Below are 16,235 nucleotides of genomic sequence, written 5' to 3'. Positions count from 1 at the left end.
TTATTTATTAAAAATGTATTTAAGATTAAAATATTTAAAATTTATTGAAATTTTAAAAATTCTGTGTTATCAACTGTCGATAATTAAATTCAATTCATTAAATAGCTTTCATGTTTAAAGAATAATATATAGATAGCAGCACATATCACTTTCATTTTTCAAAAATGAATCTATATACATTCTATAATATATTGTGAATATAATATATATTAAATTTGACTTCCATTAAAAAATATATATAAAAAGTTTAGACTATTTTAAAATTTGTTAAAATTTTGCAAATGTGTAATATATACAAAAATATATTTATAATTTTATAATTTTCTTTATAAGGCATCTAAAAATAATAAAAAGATATATAAATTAGTACACATTTAAAAAGATAAATACAAAAAATATATATATATACAATTTAAAAATATTTTTATATTCGTAGTGCGATGTTAATAAATTGATCATCATATTAAATAAGATGAATATTTACTTATATTTTACTTATAATAATAACAAAAAATTATCTTTCAAAATATTTTCACTTTTTTTATTAACTTTTTTTATTAAAATTTTTTTTATTAACAATTTATTTAATTCTTAATTTGTGTTTTATTTTTAATTATAGATATAATTAAAATATAATAATAATACATATGAAACATAAAAAACAAAAATGACTTATTATTATTATTTTTATTACTATTTTGTTGAATAGCAAATGTTTGTAAATGCCATTTATTAATATTGATTATTATATAAATTAAAATTATTATATAAATTAAAAATTTAATATTTTGAATCTGAATATAATTATTATAAAATTTTAAAATAAATGAGATACAAAAAAGATTTGAAAGAAAATCTCATTCAGTCCAAAAGGCAATAAAATCTTAAAATTTTTTTACAAAACAAAATAAAAAACAAGGGATATCAAGAAAATCGCTGAAGAATTTGAAAGAGATCTAAATATATATATAAATATATATATATTTTAGTTATAAATTGAGTTGTTTATTTTTATTTTTAAAATCTTTTATTGATGTTGTAAATTTGATTATTAAATACATCTATTGTATCTATTATATCTATACATTTTTTAATAATAATAAGACATTTTTTTTATAATAATGTTTAGAATCTAAATCAACCAATGATAGCATTGTTAATGACATATAATATTCGCAAATTATCTATTTTTTGAAAATGAAATTAATACTTTTTTTTAAAGTATTAATATACATATAATTTATCTTTTTTATATTTACTATGAAAATTTTTTCATAAAAAATTTGAATTGTGAAAGATATAATAGATATAATAGAAAATTTTTAATGTATTATTCGTTTTATTAAATTTTATAAAGTATCATTGAATTGTGTTTCTAATAAAATTATATATTAAATGAATTTTTATAGAAAACATAAAAAAAAACATTTTAAAATATAAAATGCAAAGCATCTTTTTAATGTTACTTTCTGAAATGAATTATATTTCAATGAAAACACTGTCTGTAAATTGTCATTGTGAATACAGTTAACTAAACATATATATATATATATCAAATGCAAAAAAATACCAGAAACTATTTTTAAATTTGTTTTTTATATTGTTACAATTATTTTTTATTCTAAAACACTTGCTATATTACACACTTTTGTCATTCAAACCACATAACCTCACTAAATTAATATTATAACAAAGAAAATATCATCGATAGAATTAAATAATACATATAGTATCGATCCATTCAATCGATTACTCGCAAATGAAGCAAAAGTATTAATTTGTTCTCGATTGATCTCAAAAAAAAAAATAAGTGACAAAACGATTTTTAATGAACTTCATTGAATTAATATTATAACAGAAAATATCATCGATACAACTAAATAGTGCATATAGTATCGATCTATTCAATCGATTACTCGGAACTAAAATAAGTACAAGTATTACTCGTTCTCGATTGATCTCGAGAAAAATAAGTAGCGAAACGGTTTTTAGTGAATTTTTCGCGAGAATGCTGTTGGTGTTATTTGTCAAGCGTGACCGAAGGAAAGAGCAGCGGTTTCGAATGAGAAAATTTATGGGTCGCAATGTGTCGACGGAAACCTTAAATTTTAACGTCCCTGTCGCGTACTCGGTTGCGTCCTGCCTTGCCTGTTAAGAACCTTGCGAAGGGGGATTACGAGTTGACTGCCACGAAGCGAACATGGAACATCAAGGGGTGGTTCCACTCTCTCCACGGTGGGGGAGAATCAGAAGTATGGTGGTGGTTCTATGGTAGGGAGATGTGTAGACGGTGCCACAGGAAAAGGTGTAGGGAAGAGGGTAGGTTATGGGGTATAACGCGACGAAGAACATCCGAATAAAATAATAATAAACCACGGATACGTTTCAGCGCACGTTGCTCCTTCTTCCTTCCTGATGCTTTGCTTGTGTCTCTTCCTACGCTGAATATTTTTCTTTTTGTGTTGCTCGAAATAAATAAATCGGGTTTAACCGTTTGAGTCAAATGAGCATAATAAATAAAGGTTTGTTCAATTTTTTATTTGTTTTTTAAATTATTTATTTTATAATATATTTATTTTTTATCTAATAATTTGACAATTCATTTTTCTGTCATTTCATTTGTTTTTTTGTGGTTCTTTTTTATGTTAGCAGATATATAAATAGTTTATGCGAGATAAATCTATTTAAAATGGTTATTTTTTTTTTAATATGAGCAATAAAAAAAATATTTATTTATTTAACAGAGAAATATTTTTAGAATTTTTGAATATGTAAAATAATGAATTAACTTTCTTCTTATCAATTCTTATATCTTTGCTAATGAAATCTTTTCCGTACAAAATGTTATCTTTATTTATTCATAAAAAAATTATCAAGTTAATTTGAAAATTTTATGCATTTTGGCTGTTTGGTAAACGCAAGACCACCAGTAGACTGATTATGCAAATGAATGCTACATTTTAAGGCTTGCATGTCATGGATCGATATAATTTTCTGTGATTTAGATCGTTACAAAAAAACATGGATTCCGGGTACTTGGATTAAAAAGATTAATTACACTGTGAAATGATAATATATATCTTTAAACAGTTTATAAATGAAATCCATAACAAGAATTAAAAACAAACTTATTAGCATAATTTATTTTTAGATATATTTAACTCGTTACAATTTAATTATATAGAAAATACTTTAGCAATTAATGATAAAAGAAAATCTTAAGAAATTTATGAATTCATAAAATCTTAAGAAATAAAAAGAATTTTTTCAGAAAGTTATCCATTATTTTATCGATCAATTGAACCAAACAATTGATCTGGCTTGAAAGTTTCCAAGATTTCTGAATGGTTGAATTGTTGTGAGCCATAGCGATCATCCAATAGATTCGCAGATCATATATTTATCGTGACTGTACGAAAAGCTCATCGAGATATTTCTTCTTAGAGACAAATCAATGGGGCTGTCGAGTCGGCGGTCGCTGTTTGATGTCAAGAAAGAGCTCGACCTGCTCAGATTCAGCTATCTCGATGTCGTCGCCGACAACGGCATCCTACTGCGATAACGCCATTATGCGAATTCGAGATTTGCATATTTCAGAAAGTGCTGCACAGGAAAGCATAAACAACTCTGGTCGCTCTGCGCAACGAGAGCGTTGTGGCTTCCTCGTCAGAAGAGTTACACGCATGGAAGATTTACGGAGAATCCAACGGTTTTCCTTTTCCCTTCCTCCACCTTTTTTCCACTTTTTTCTCCCGTCGTTTTTTTGCTATCTTTGTTATTCTTTTTTTTTCTCTTTGTTTTTATTTTTTTTATTTTTTTTTGTAGGAAATCTCTTCTTACACTTTGTATTCAGACATAAATGCATGATGACGCGAAATGGAAATTGGTTGAATACCTTCAGATGATCATTTCGGAATGGAGGACGAAAGAACCGGTTCAACAATTTTGAACTAAACTGAAACTTGCGGTTTTCGGATTGAATTTTAACTAATATTTGGACAACGATTTTTCGGCATGTTAATTGCCAATGCATCTTAAAATAGGTAAGAAGATTGTTACATATGATTTTGATTTAATTATAAGATTTGATATCTCATAGTGTGAAGTATATAGATTATTGAAGTATAAAAAATGTTGTTTCCTTTTTTTCTTATCTTTCACATATTAGAATTAGAATTAACTTATCTAGGAATTTTATAAATATTTAATTCAGATTAATGCTGGTTTTAATTCAATCATGGAGCAATATGAATTTAAGAAAAGAGTACCGTTTAAGGTGTGAATGAATATCAATTTAAGATAAGACATAACATTTTTAAATTATAAATATTTTATTATTATATTATTATATTATTATATCTTATTTTATCATGAAAATTTATATAGATGTCTCACTTCCATTCACCAATGCTGACAAGCAAGCAAAACAGTAAGCATGAGACCACCAACAGATAAGAGTTGGTCGGGTAGATCGCGTTTTCCACGCATTTTAATGTGAATAGTCGCTTATCAGGACAGCATAAAGCGTTTCAATGCTAGTTTCACCGCGTAAATGGTGGAACGCGCGAAAACCGCGCGTCACTTACATAAGTAATATAATTGATTCGTTACAAGCGCTCCTACACGGCAGATAAGTTTATCTGCAACACGCATCGACGAAACCGGTTAGATAACGAGCACTGCTACATCATATAATAAGCTTTAATTATTCGGATAATGAGGCTCGCTATCCTCTTCTAATGACAAATAGCACCGCTTCAGCCATAAGCCACTACGCACTACCATAAAATCTGCATGTCGGAACTATCAAACGAAAAATGACACTGATCTTTCCTCGAATCTTTTATATCACGATTTAATTTACTCCGTTATTACCCATTACATTAGCTATATGTCTTATGTTTATCTTAAAGAAATATTCGGGAAAATATCCTGCATCTTATATCTTTATAAGATGATTGGAATTGAGAGAAAATACGAAGCGACATAAATATAATTTAATCTTAAATTTCGACGTTACAGAAAACTATTATCTCGAATTACATAGGAAACGTGTGTGTCTAATTTGTATAAGTTGCAAGTTTTGTATCATTTTGTTTCATTCTGTTTCAGTTGTTAATTAATTCAAAGAAATCGTGAACAAATTTATTTATAAAGTCATCGAACGAGATAAAGTCATTTGAAAAACAAATTGATCTTGGGCCAAATGACAAAACTCCTCAACATTAATATCTAAACGAGCAACCATTTTAATAAACTCGTCACAATGGTGGCAAGAGTCAAGACGGAGGACCTTTCCGACTTGAATTTCAATTTTCACGCGATAGTCCATAAAGCATCCGAAAAAGAAGGAACGCCGAGATCGGGTAAGGAATCGCTGGGAAAGATCTTATGGAACGAAAAACGCGTTTGCCGTCGAATTCCAGCGATCAAGCGAAAAGAAAGGAAGCTGGATGATATACCGGTGGATCCACGTTCCACGCCGGATATTTACGTGTAGCCCGATGGCCGAACTGCTGTCGAACATCGGGTTTTACAGCGTCGAGCAACGGCGTATCGTGGACATCATCGAGAGCCAAGGATCCGGCGACTGGTTACACGCAAGTAGATGGATGAAGGTGGCTGGAACAAGGTGGCGGCTGATGGGTGTAAATTCGAGATACGATCTTCTCTCTTCTGTGTCCCTTTCCAAACGGATTTACCGACTACTGCGCATTCTGCCTGCTTGGTTTTACTTGGTTTTTAATTATCCCCAGGGTTTCCGAGACAAAGGCGTCGCCGCCGTTGTTACCCAGGTAAACGTTGCTTTATTCTATCTTCACTGGAAAACGAGGAAAATCAGAGAAGTCTGACGAATCTTTTCGAGCTTTTCCCCCTTTTTTTTTAGATATGATGCATCGGCATTGGAGAAGTTGAAGAATTTCAGGAATGAATCGATTCAATATGTAAATGTGTTTCTGAATTATTTGAAAGAAATTTGAAAAACGAAGATAACTGTTAAGGAGATGAGAATCAACGGTTGTGCTTTAATTTATAAATTGATACGAGTATCGAATGTTTAGAAGAGATGAGGAATTTCGGGAGAGATAACGTGATTATGAAATATTAATATTGTTCATCGATTCGTCGGCGGCAACGGTAATACAAGTTTAATCGTTGGATTAGATACTTGCATCAGTTTTAACGAAATTGTTTACCATTTAAATCCCGATATGAAATTGGCGATGATTCTCATAGAATTACGTTAGAGCGTTAATAAAAGATGTCTCCTGGCTGGCCGCATTATCATTTTAATTGCTTCGTTTTGTGTTGAACCTTTTTGCCAGATCCTTATCTCCGCGTCGGGACAAATTAGCACCCCGACTGTGTGTTCGGTTGAAACCTGTTCGCTGGAATCTGCAAATTACCTTTTCTGCCGCCTCGATATAAAGGACGCCGGACATTCGGAATGGTGCGAGCCAGCCTTTTACGCCAGCGATCTTGCACGAGTGTTGCAAGTACAAATGAGCGAATTTACGTTTCGACTCTTGCTGTCGATGCATGTTAAGGAAGTAGCAATAGATTTTCCAATTGATAATCTTCAACGTATGTATTATTAGATTTTTCGTGGTTTTATCGATAGAAAAGTTTTGTAATCCAGACTCGAATCTTTTCAATCAAATAGAATTTTCTTGATAAGGAATTATGTACAAGAATATAGTCTTTAAACTTTCTTTTCTCTTTTCTTTTTCATAACCGAGCAATATCTAGACATAGATTGACTTTTTCACTGTTTCAGGAGTCGAAAACACGACGAAAGTGACGAGTGGTGAAAGATGTAAAACACTGTTATTCGTGCGATATTGGAATCAGTTGACTTCCCAAAAGGTTCTCAAGCTCCCAATACTTTTATTAAAGCGAAGATTTTGACACGGAGTCAGCCCATGGCAGAAAATATTTACAATGTCATCTTATTTAAATTGGACTTTTTCTTAGTCACTTTAAATGATCACCAGTTTCTCTTCTCTTTTTAATTATCATGACATTTATTTTTTTCTTCAGTTATAATATTCTTTCATTTGTTTTTGATTATAGGAAATGGAAACACGAGAAGAAAGTATTGAGCAAGATTGATTAGAGATATTGTTGAAGTATCCATTTCAAGACAGACTCTTAAGTGCATGTTGGAACAACAGCTTTATTGTTGTATTAAACACTTGAAAAGATTTAGGATTTTTCTTTTTATTTTGTTCACCGTGAATCTAGTTTACCAAGATTATACCGAAGATTATGGTTCTATGCAATATGCAAAAGGATTCCATTCACCGATAGCTAGGAAAATCCTAGAGGTAAGCTTATTGCGACAATATTTGTCGTAGTTTCCCATTCAGGCAGAGAACAAGTTTGAAGAGATTATCTATTAATTATAGATCCCTGTAAATCCTGTTTTTCGCGTGACCAAGTTTCCTTTTCCTTGAGTGATTCGTTTATCTTGATAAAAGATAATTGGGAAAAAGATAGATAGCCACAGGATATTGGAGAAGATCTAAGAAATGTCTAATATTCATTGAATGATAGTTAGAATCAGTTGAACTCGATGAATTCTAAGAAGTTTTCAACATCGACGAGCAGCAGAGACACTGATTCCCTGACGGTGGTTAATTACGACGTTCGCTCGTTAATTCACCGGAGTTGATTCGCGATAGCGACAAGCAAAGAAAAGTGGGAGACGACAAACAACTCCTACGAGGAATAACTTCTCATTTCCTACTTACTGTCAATTATTTGGTTAGAGAGCCAATTAACTCGGCTCTCCTCGCGAGCCGTAGCGAGCGACGACGATGCTCGATCAACGAATCGAAGAACGTCTCCTATTCTGCTTACGACTTAATTAATGCGAGCCTCGTCGTTTCATTGTTCTCGATATTTGCATGGAATCCCCGGCCCCTGTTACTAAATTATACGCCATATCTGTTTAACCATGCCGATGCATACTGTACGTGCAATATTCTATTGTTCGAACCACTGCAGCATTAGATGCGTTTATTAAAATTTCGTCTGCCTGAGTTTTTAGCTGCAACCTCGATTTGAGAACTGTCCTTTAGTCTCCAATTTTTCTGATGCTTTTAACAATTTTAATTGAATATTGTATTCTTTTTCTTTTTTCAGGTGCTGAAGATTACGATTTATACGAGAGTGAGATATATTATTTATCGAATAATCATGTTTCCTATTCTTGTAATTCTTACAATTTCGAAATAGAAGATTTCTATATATTTGTACTCCGATCATGAAAGTAAGTAAATATAGAGTTTAAATAATTAAAAACAATTAATTTTATTAACATTGCGAATATTATATCCCGAACAATTTAATTAAATGTTCTTGATTTTTTCATAACAGAAAATAACAAAAAAAATATGTATATATATTTAAATATCAAAAATTATTTTTCATTATTTATACTTCATGTCATTATCTCTAAACTTAAATTAATATTTTTTAGATTTCATTTTAATTCTCATGCCACCAAGAAAAAATTACTATCTGCTTTTGTATGAAAAGCATGGTTTCTGAATGGCCATTTGACTGTTTCACAGCAGAAAGACAATAATTACAATCGTCTAAATGAATTAACATCAGGATACGATTCGAGTACTATGTTGGTAAATTCAGTCGAAATATTTGATCGATTTCTCAATATGGATCTGGTTACAGACAACTCGCGTGCCCATGATAACGAAGGCGAGGAATCGGGAAAAGGAAAACCGGCCGTTCCTCATCGTTCTTTCGTACGGTGTTGTTGTCAATCGTCGAAACGAATTTTCGACAGAGGACGCAAAGAGGACCGATGTCGGGCCCCCTGCTGGGGTATCGGTTACGCTTAAACCGCGTTTAGGGCTCTCGAATGCCGGCTTTTTGAGACCGTGACAGCAACCCGATTGTTGTAGTGATGGATTGAAGAAACAACGAATCATCATTGAGTTCTTTTTGTTTTTAACCGTTGGTGGAATGTGGGAAATGTTTTAAATGTTTATGAATACAAGATGCTGAAGAAAGGAGAAGATATAGAATGTGTATCTATACAGATTATTATAGAAGGGAGAATTGCATGAATAATTATATGTATGCACTACTTGCAAAACTTTATTTTATTAGATTACTTAATGATAATAACGTAATCAATTATATTCTAATATTTCCTTTTTTACAGGAAGAAATTTTAATACCATCATGTGCTTTGGATCATTTTTACTCTTAATTTTCTATTCTTAAAAGAATTCTATAGTTTGGGATTAAAGAAATTATCACAGAAGATGAATATGATAAAAATTTGATTTCAAGTTTTCTATTTTTAGTCCTAAATATTTGAATCTAAAGGATGTTATAAAGATTAAAAAAGAAAGGAGAAAATACATCTTAAGAATTATTTTATCGCTAATAATAATGATAAACATGAGGCAGCTAAGTCGAGGCGCAATTAAACTACATGAAAGTTTGCGAGATCGAAAAATAGAGAAATGGAGCCATCGCTACTTGCATGGCCCTGTGGCGAAGGGCCCGGGAGACGGTGGCGCCAAGAAGATCCGTATCTTGGCGCGGGGCACCGAGAAAGGGCCTCCGGCTTCCCCCCACCAGCGGCAGCCCTCGTCAAAGATAACATCTGATTCCGAATCGTCCGTTCGCTCGTGTAGGCTTCCATGTAGCCCGACTCGTTTTCTCGGGCCCCGGTACGAATGTCATCGTGTTCGCTTCTTACAAGCGGAACGGGGCTTCGAAAGCGGCCCAACCCTCTCCCCCGCTCCCGTCAGCCCCACTACTACGTCGCGTCAGGTGCCTTCGTCAGCGCCGAATTAACGACTGTGCAGGCCCACGGCAGCATGCTATAGGAACAAGATCGAGATTAATTGCTAGCCATGAATCGAAAGAAAAGCCCCCGATCGTGGTCTCGTATTCAAGCCCGATTGTCCCTGAGAGTTTCGTTAATTTATTGGTTAATGCTCGATATGTTTCATGGATGGGAATTTGATGAAGGACCAATGATGCTACATGATGACAGTTTGGTGTTCTTTTGAAGTTTGGTTGAGAGGATGTCGTGTGGAGTTTAATTCTTTAAAAGTTAATATTGATTCAACATTTCATTTATAGTTTTTTTTTTCTAGTTAATATCTTATATATGTTATCGAGCTCCATTTTTTAACGTTATACTTATGAAAAGGATTTCCAAGAATTGAATTTTTCTTCCTCTTCTTTTTAATTATTTAATTATTTAATTAAATTTTATATATTATGGATCGAAGCGAGAATTTATATTTACTCTTCACAAAAATCACTTTTCACAAAAATATTATAAATTATATAAGAAAATCAATAAGAGAATCAATAATATAGAGAAATTTTTTGAAAAAGAATGTGTAAATTTAATTTAAAAAGTAGTTTATAGTCTAATTCATAGATGGTAGTAATATCTATTCGAAATGATTGACTTGAATATAGGTGTAATTTATTGCGCATGCGCATGATAGACTGCGACATCTATCTCATAAATAATTATAGAATGTTGTGGACGTGATTTTTGTGAAGTGGTGAATTTTTAAAAGAAATTGTTCAAGAAATAGATTTTCTGGATCTTAGTAGTATCGAATAAAGTGCATTGACGTTTATAAAAATCATATTGAAAAGATACAGTATAAGTTTATAGATAATTTTATGCTTTCACTATCAAATCGTGAATTTTTCGAAATGTAGTAATATCTATTCGAAATGATTGACTTGAATATAGCCACAGTTTATTGCGCATGCGCATGATAGACTGCGACATCTATCTCATAAATAATTATAGAATTTTGTGGACGTGATTTTTGTGAAGTGGTGAATTTTTAAAAGAAATTGTTCAAGAAATAGATTTTCTGGATCTTAGTAGTATCGAATAAAGTGCATTGACGTTTATAAAAATTATATTGAAAAGGTATAGTATGAGTTTATAGATAATTTTATGTTTTCACTATCAAATCGCGAATTTTTCGAATTGTAATAATATCTATTCGAAATAATTGTCTTGAATAGGTACAGTTTATTGCGCATGATAGACTGTGATATTTATCTTTTAAATAATTATAGAATTTTGTCGATTTTTGTGAAGTTGTGAATTTTTAAAAAAAATTAAAAAATTTTAAATAATAAAATTTTAAATAGCTTTTCTGGATCTTAGTTTCGAATAAAATGCATTGACGTTCGTTAAAATCATATTGAAAACGTATAGTATAAGTTTATCGATAATTTTATGCTTTCATTATCAAATCGCGAATTTTTCGAATTGTAGTAATATCTATTCAAAATAATTGTCTTGAATATAGGCACAGTTTATTGCGCATGCGCATGATAGACTGCGACATCTATCTCATAAATAATTATAGAATTTTGTCGACGTAATTTTTGTGAAATAGTGAATTTTTAAAAGAAATTGTTCAAGAAACAGATTTTCTGGATCTTAGTAGTATCGAATAAAGTGCATTGACGTTTATAAAAATCATATTGAAAAGGTATAGTATAAGTTATAGATAATTTTATGCTTTCACTATCAAATCGTAAATTTTCGAATTGTAGTAATATCTATTCGAAATAATTGTCTTGAATATAGGCACAGTTTATTGCGCATGCGGATGTTAGACTGCGACATCTATCTCATAAATAATTATAGAATTTTGTCGACGTGGTTTTTGGCGAAGTAGTGAATTTTTAAAAGAAATTGTTCAAGAAATATCAAGAAATAGTTTTTCTGGATTTTAGTAGTGTCGAATAAAGTGCATTGACGTTCATAAAAATCGTATTGAAAAGGTGTAGTGTGAGTTTATGGATAATTTTATGCTTTCACTATCAAGCCGCGAATTTTTCGAATTTCTCTTTAGTAGTTTTCCCACGTAACTTTACATGCCCAATAAATATTGCGATTTCGAAAGATTGAATTAATTATGAATTTTAAATATATTTGATAGAATCATATAATTATTACGTTTATTATTATCGTATTGTTCTTATATTACGATCAACGTACCATTTATCGAAGATGGAACTTACAGCCAGAGAAAAAAGCTTCGTAGGCGCGGTTAACAAAAAGTGAACACCGCTGGAAAAAATCAAGCATTTGTATTCCGCGGAGATTTTTCAACGGCGGCCGGACAGTTTTCTCATTTCGTTTATGGCCAGCCATAACATAACTCCGGGACCTACTACCGCCGCTCGACAAACACCGAAATTTCGAGCGGCAAAACACAAAATCAGACACGACTATGCGTGGGTGGAATGGAGTAGCATCCTGGCAACACTTTGCCAAGCAAGAAGACGTCGCTCCGTTTTATTCATAACATTGTCTAGGTAATTGTTAAATTCAAGATAACTGCGTAATTTATACAAATATTTCATAATATTAATTTTTGCTAAATAATTGTATTTTATGTTTTTTTAAGATTATCTATAACGAATTTGAAGATAGAATAACACTTGAACATACACAAGTTATTATCACTTCTATCTGAATATTAAATAGTAAGTTTTCTTTTTAAATATTATACAGTATTTAAAAAAATATTGATCTAATTTTAATCAAATATTTTGTGGAACAATTATGATCATTATCATTTTTCGATTTTTTCCAGACTATTATTCAACGAATTCACGTTTTGAAGACATTAAATCTCTCCATTTACGGACAAATGTCTACAATTTTATCATATAAATGCTGTAAGTAATGTTTTTTTTATGATATTCAGTTTCAATAGTATAAAGTACAACAATAGTGATTTTATAAGTAAACAAGGGGATATTTATCGATATTTATCACATTTTCTATGATCGTTAACCAAAGGACATAATATTTTGAAAATATCAATCCACTCTTTTCACTATATGACGCATCTCTCATTTCCCATGACGAAAAATGTTTATCACTAGACTGAACATTTTTGAAAATGAAACAGCCAGTTCGAAACGGAGACAGGTTCACGCTAAATGGCGGTCAGACGAGGCATGTCGCGCGCCACGGGGTTCCCGGTCAAAGGCGCCGGCGATCCTGCTAACCCCTTCCATTTCGGTCGGCCCTGTCACCCCTTTTCCCTCGGCTGGCATTCGTTTTCGGGGTCCCGGTATGCGGCCACGATATTCTAATGGCGTCAGCGCATGCGTTACGCGGCTGCCCGTCGCGGAACACCAAGATAACTTGATTTTTATCGGTCAATCGTGCCAGCATTCGCAGAATAGCGCATCTCGAGATTCGCGCATTCGTGCAACGAGGCAACGTTCATTGTGATTACTATATGCGAGGTGTAATGATTTAAACGATAGTAGGAAAGTATTCGTTGAAAGTATGGTTCTGATAAATTGGACGAATTATGGATCAAATTCTAAATAATATCTTTCTATTTAGAAAGAATTTATTTTCGTAACGATTGTTAAAAAGAGGGATAATATTGTGAAAGCTTTCAGCGCCAATATGGTATAAGATTCAAAAATCCCCGTAATTATGAGAAAAACTGTACAATAAAAAGAGATTCACGATACAAGGATTCAGGCACAAATTTAACATCGGTTTATCGACGCAATTTACAAATTGGCTTCCGTTTCTTAGGCATCCAGTAATCATTAGACCTCGCTGGACGGGATACCGTCTACTCGAGTTTGCTTCTGGGAGCAGCTTGTATTAGTATTTCTGCCTCCACCCTCGTTGGATAGCATATGGTTAACCGAAATCTTCTGAATCTCCCATTAACATAACGTCGATGCGCACCTGCTCGACGAAAAACGTAAATTGAACGATCAAAAATGTTCTGGTCTAACGATTTGTTTGCTTGCCCATCAATAACAACTCCAATTCAAATATCCTCTCAATCTCAATTGATTGATATTTCTTATTTACATTGCACTTAAAAACTCATCCATACCTCATCCTTCATTCCCTTTCGAATCTTTTCTTCTCTGTTGCAATTGTCTTAAAGATCACAATTAATTTTCAATATTTATAATAGTCTCGGATATTACTGCTTTTTTTAGAATCAAATGGACTTTCCACTATCATCCCATCGGATACCCTTCAATTCTTCGAATCAACCCCTCGAAGAAGGACCACCAAAAACAAAACTCGTCCAGGACAAGCGTATCCAATGTAACCCACACTTGAACAATCCTCAGTCCGGCCGTTTACCAGACGAATCCCCCCTTTTTTCAAGGGTAAGTCTCGGGGATTCTATCTGAAATCGATGCTTTCGTCGCGCGCGCGCGACCTCCTTCTCCCCCGCCCCACCCTTGATGATCCAGAGGCTGCTTTTTCTCCGGAAGGCCGCCACATAAATACGGCAAGATTAATACGCGGCCCACAAATCCCAAACAGGCCTTTGTAGTTTATTGTCTGATACATCTGCGGGCTACCGTGGGACGCGTGTAATAAAACGACCACGGGTTTGCGTGAGCGGGCTCCTTATCTCGAACGCTGACCGGATCGAATGTGTGACAGACTGCCGACAATATTGCACATTCCTAGCCGTCTATGAATTCGGCTAGGAGTTTCTTCTCTCCCCATCCCCGCGCAACAACAAGCCAATCCTCGTCTATTTGTCAGGGTCTGTTGAGGGTTCCATCTATATACATCGTTTATCGCCACTGTGACGAATTTATAAGTCGTTATTTGATTGCTTTTATTACGTTGGATACGTGTTTTGGTTGCTCGCTTCAGGATCACGCCCTTATTACATTTATTGGCCACCGAGTGATTGATTTTTTTCCGTTTGGTTTAGGCTTCAGAAGTCATGGGGTAGAATTTCATGGACTTTTGAAAATTAGGAATTCGGATGATCGAGGTTTATAATTTGGGCAATATTTCCTCGAGTCGTCACATCAAGGACTTTGGATATTGTTAATGTTTAATTGTATTTATTAACCGTTTAATTATCAGATAGACATGTATAGTTAGTTAGTAGTTAATAGAAAAAGTTTATCAGTCTGATTTGTTGATTAAAGATTAAGATGCTCGGTGTTTGTATCTAAAATAAAAATTAAATTGTATTGTTTCTAATTACACGATATTCACAGAGAAAAATATAATTCTACTTTTGATGGATTGCCGTAAAATTAATCAAATTCGCCAATATTTATTCAAATATTATAAAATAGAAACAAGTTAAATTTATTATCGAAAGCAATAGATGCTTTCTTTCTAAAAAGCAAAACACAAACTAATTTACCGTTTATCTTACTCACGTTTCTTCCAATTGCAGATCCACGAGAGGGATATTTCTTCTGGCGCATGATCTTTTCACCTGTCATCGGCCTCCTATGATCGCCGAAACATTGGAACCCGAAGACTCTTCGTTAACATATGATGATAAATCGTAAGAAAATCATTGCTGCAATCGTAAGTAACTTACACTTGTTTTCCTTTTGGATTCCTTTACCGAATATTTCTCAGAACTCATTAAAAACAGGAAATAGACATATTTTCAATCGAAACGAATCTTAACAAACAGGATAATTATAATTCGTCACAGAAATTTTCCACTGCGAATCACAACCGAGTTTCATAGACTCCCATTCTTTTTCGTAATACCACATATTTATAATTCAATTAGATAGACAGACAATCGAAACAACTTACAGAAACTCACGACTTCCCCTTCCCTCCACCTTATATACCTGCTCAATACGGCGAGAATTAAATTTTCCTTACCCGGAACTGGCTCAAAGTCGACAAAGAGGCAACTGCCCCCGATCGTTCCCACATCACAGCGACGTAGCTGCATAGCCAGCGCCCCAATCGACATTCCAATCCCTCCATAATTCTCGTGCGCAACTTCTAACGCAGATTCGACATTTCGATACCCGCCAACTTCCTCCTCCCGTGGACAACCCCTAATTACGCAAAATAAAAGCCGTGGGATCTGCAGTCGGGAGAGAGAAAGAGGGGGAGAGCTTACCTTTTACGATTTCTGGGACGCAAGGAGTCCCAGCCTCGTTTTCGTCGTCGGAGGAATCCATTCGATTCGAGCGAGCACGTCCAATAGCTCGGCGGATAGACGGAGCTGTACGGGCGACGGACAGATGAATCGGGCTAAGTCGCGCGGCAAGCCTCGGGGAAATGGCCGAAAGGACGGGCTAATGGACAGCGCCGCGGTCAATTAGCCATCCCGGCCGCATTCGCGGTTATTAATAGAGGATCGTGATCCAGCGAGATTGAGATCTCGAACACGCCGGCTCGTCTCTTCTTCAAG

General features: G+C 33.5%; 2 long non-coding RNA genes across 5 annotated transcripts; both read left to right on the top strand.

The window, feature by feature from the left end:
- Window positions 1–1,652: 1,652 nt before the first annotated feature.
- Window positions 1,653–10,207, top strand: LOC108002452 (uncharacterized). 4 transcript variants are annotated; one of them, XR_009830651.1, is made up of 11 exons: window positions 1,655–2,319; window positions 2,390–2,522; window positions 3,445–4,043; window positions 5,113–5,366; window positions 5,427–5,795; window positions 5,888–6,138; window positions 6,327–6,585; window positions 6,779–6,867; window positions 7,075–7,328; window positions 8,149–8,275; window positions 8,486–10,207. It is a non-coding gene; the product is annotated as an uncharacterized LOC108002452 (long non-coding RNA). The 4 variants fall into 4 exon arrangements; XR_009830650.1 differs by having other exon boundaries at window positions 5,113–5,795; window positions 8,486–8,641; window positions 8,698–10,207; XR_009830649.1 differs by having other exon boundaries at window positions 1,657–2,319; window positions 5,113–5,795; window positions 8,486–9,105; window positions 9,194–10,207.
- Window positions 10,208–11,411: 1,204 nt separating this feature from the next.
- Window positions 11,412–15,572, top strand: LOC114578111 (uncharacterized). Its single transcript, XR_009830473.1, has 5 exons — window positions 11,412–12,354; window positions 12,447–12,525; window positions 12,636–12,720; window positions 14,026–14,202; window positions 15,246–15,572. It is a non-coding gene; the product is annotated as an uncharacterized LOC114578111 (long non-coding RNA).
- The last annotated feature ends 663 nt before the right edge of the window (window positions 15,573–16,235 follow it).

The sequence above is a fragment of the Apis cerana genome, linkage group LG7, assembly GCF_029169275.1.
Source record: "Apis cerana isolate GH-2021 linkage group LG7, AcerK_1.0, whole genome shotgun sequence".
NCBI classification, from domain to species: Eukaryota; Metazoa; Arthropoda; class Insecta; order Hymenoptera; family Apidae; genus Apis; species Apis cerana.
The sequence above is the reverse complement of the archived record's forward strand: the minus strand, read 5'-3'. Positions and strand labels throughout refer to the sequence as shown.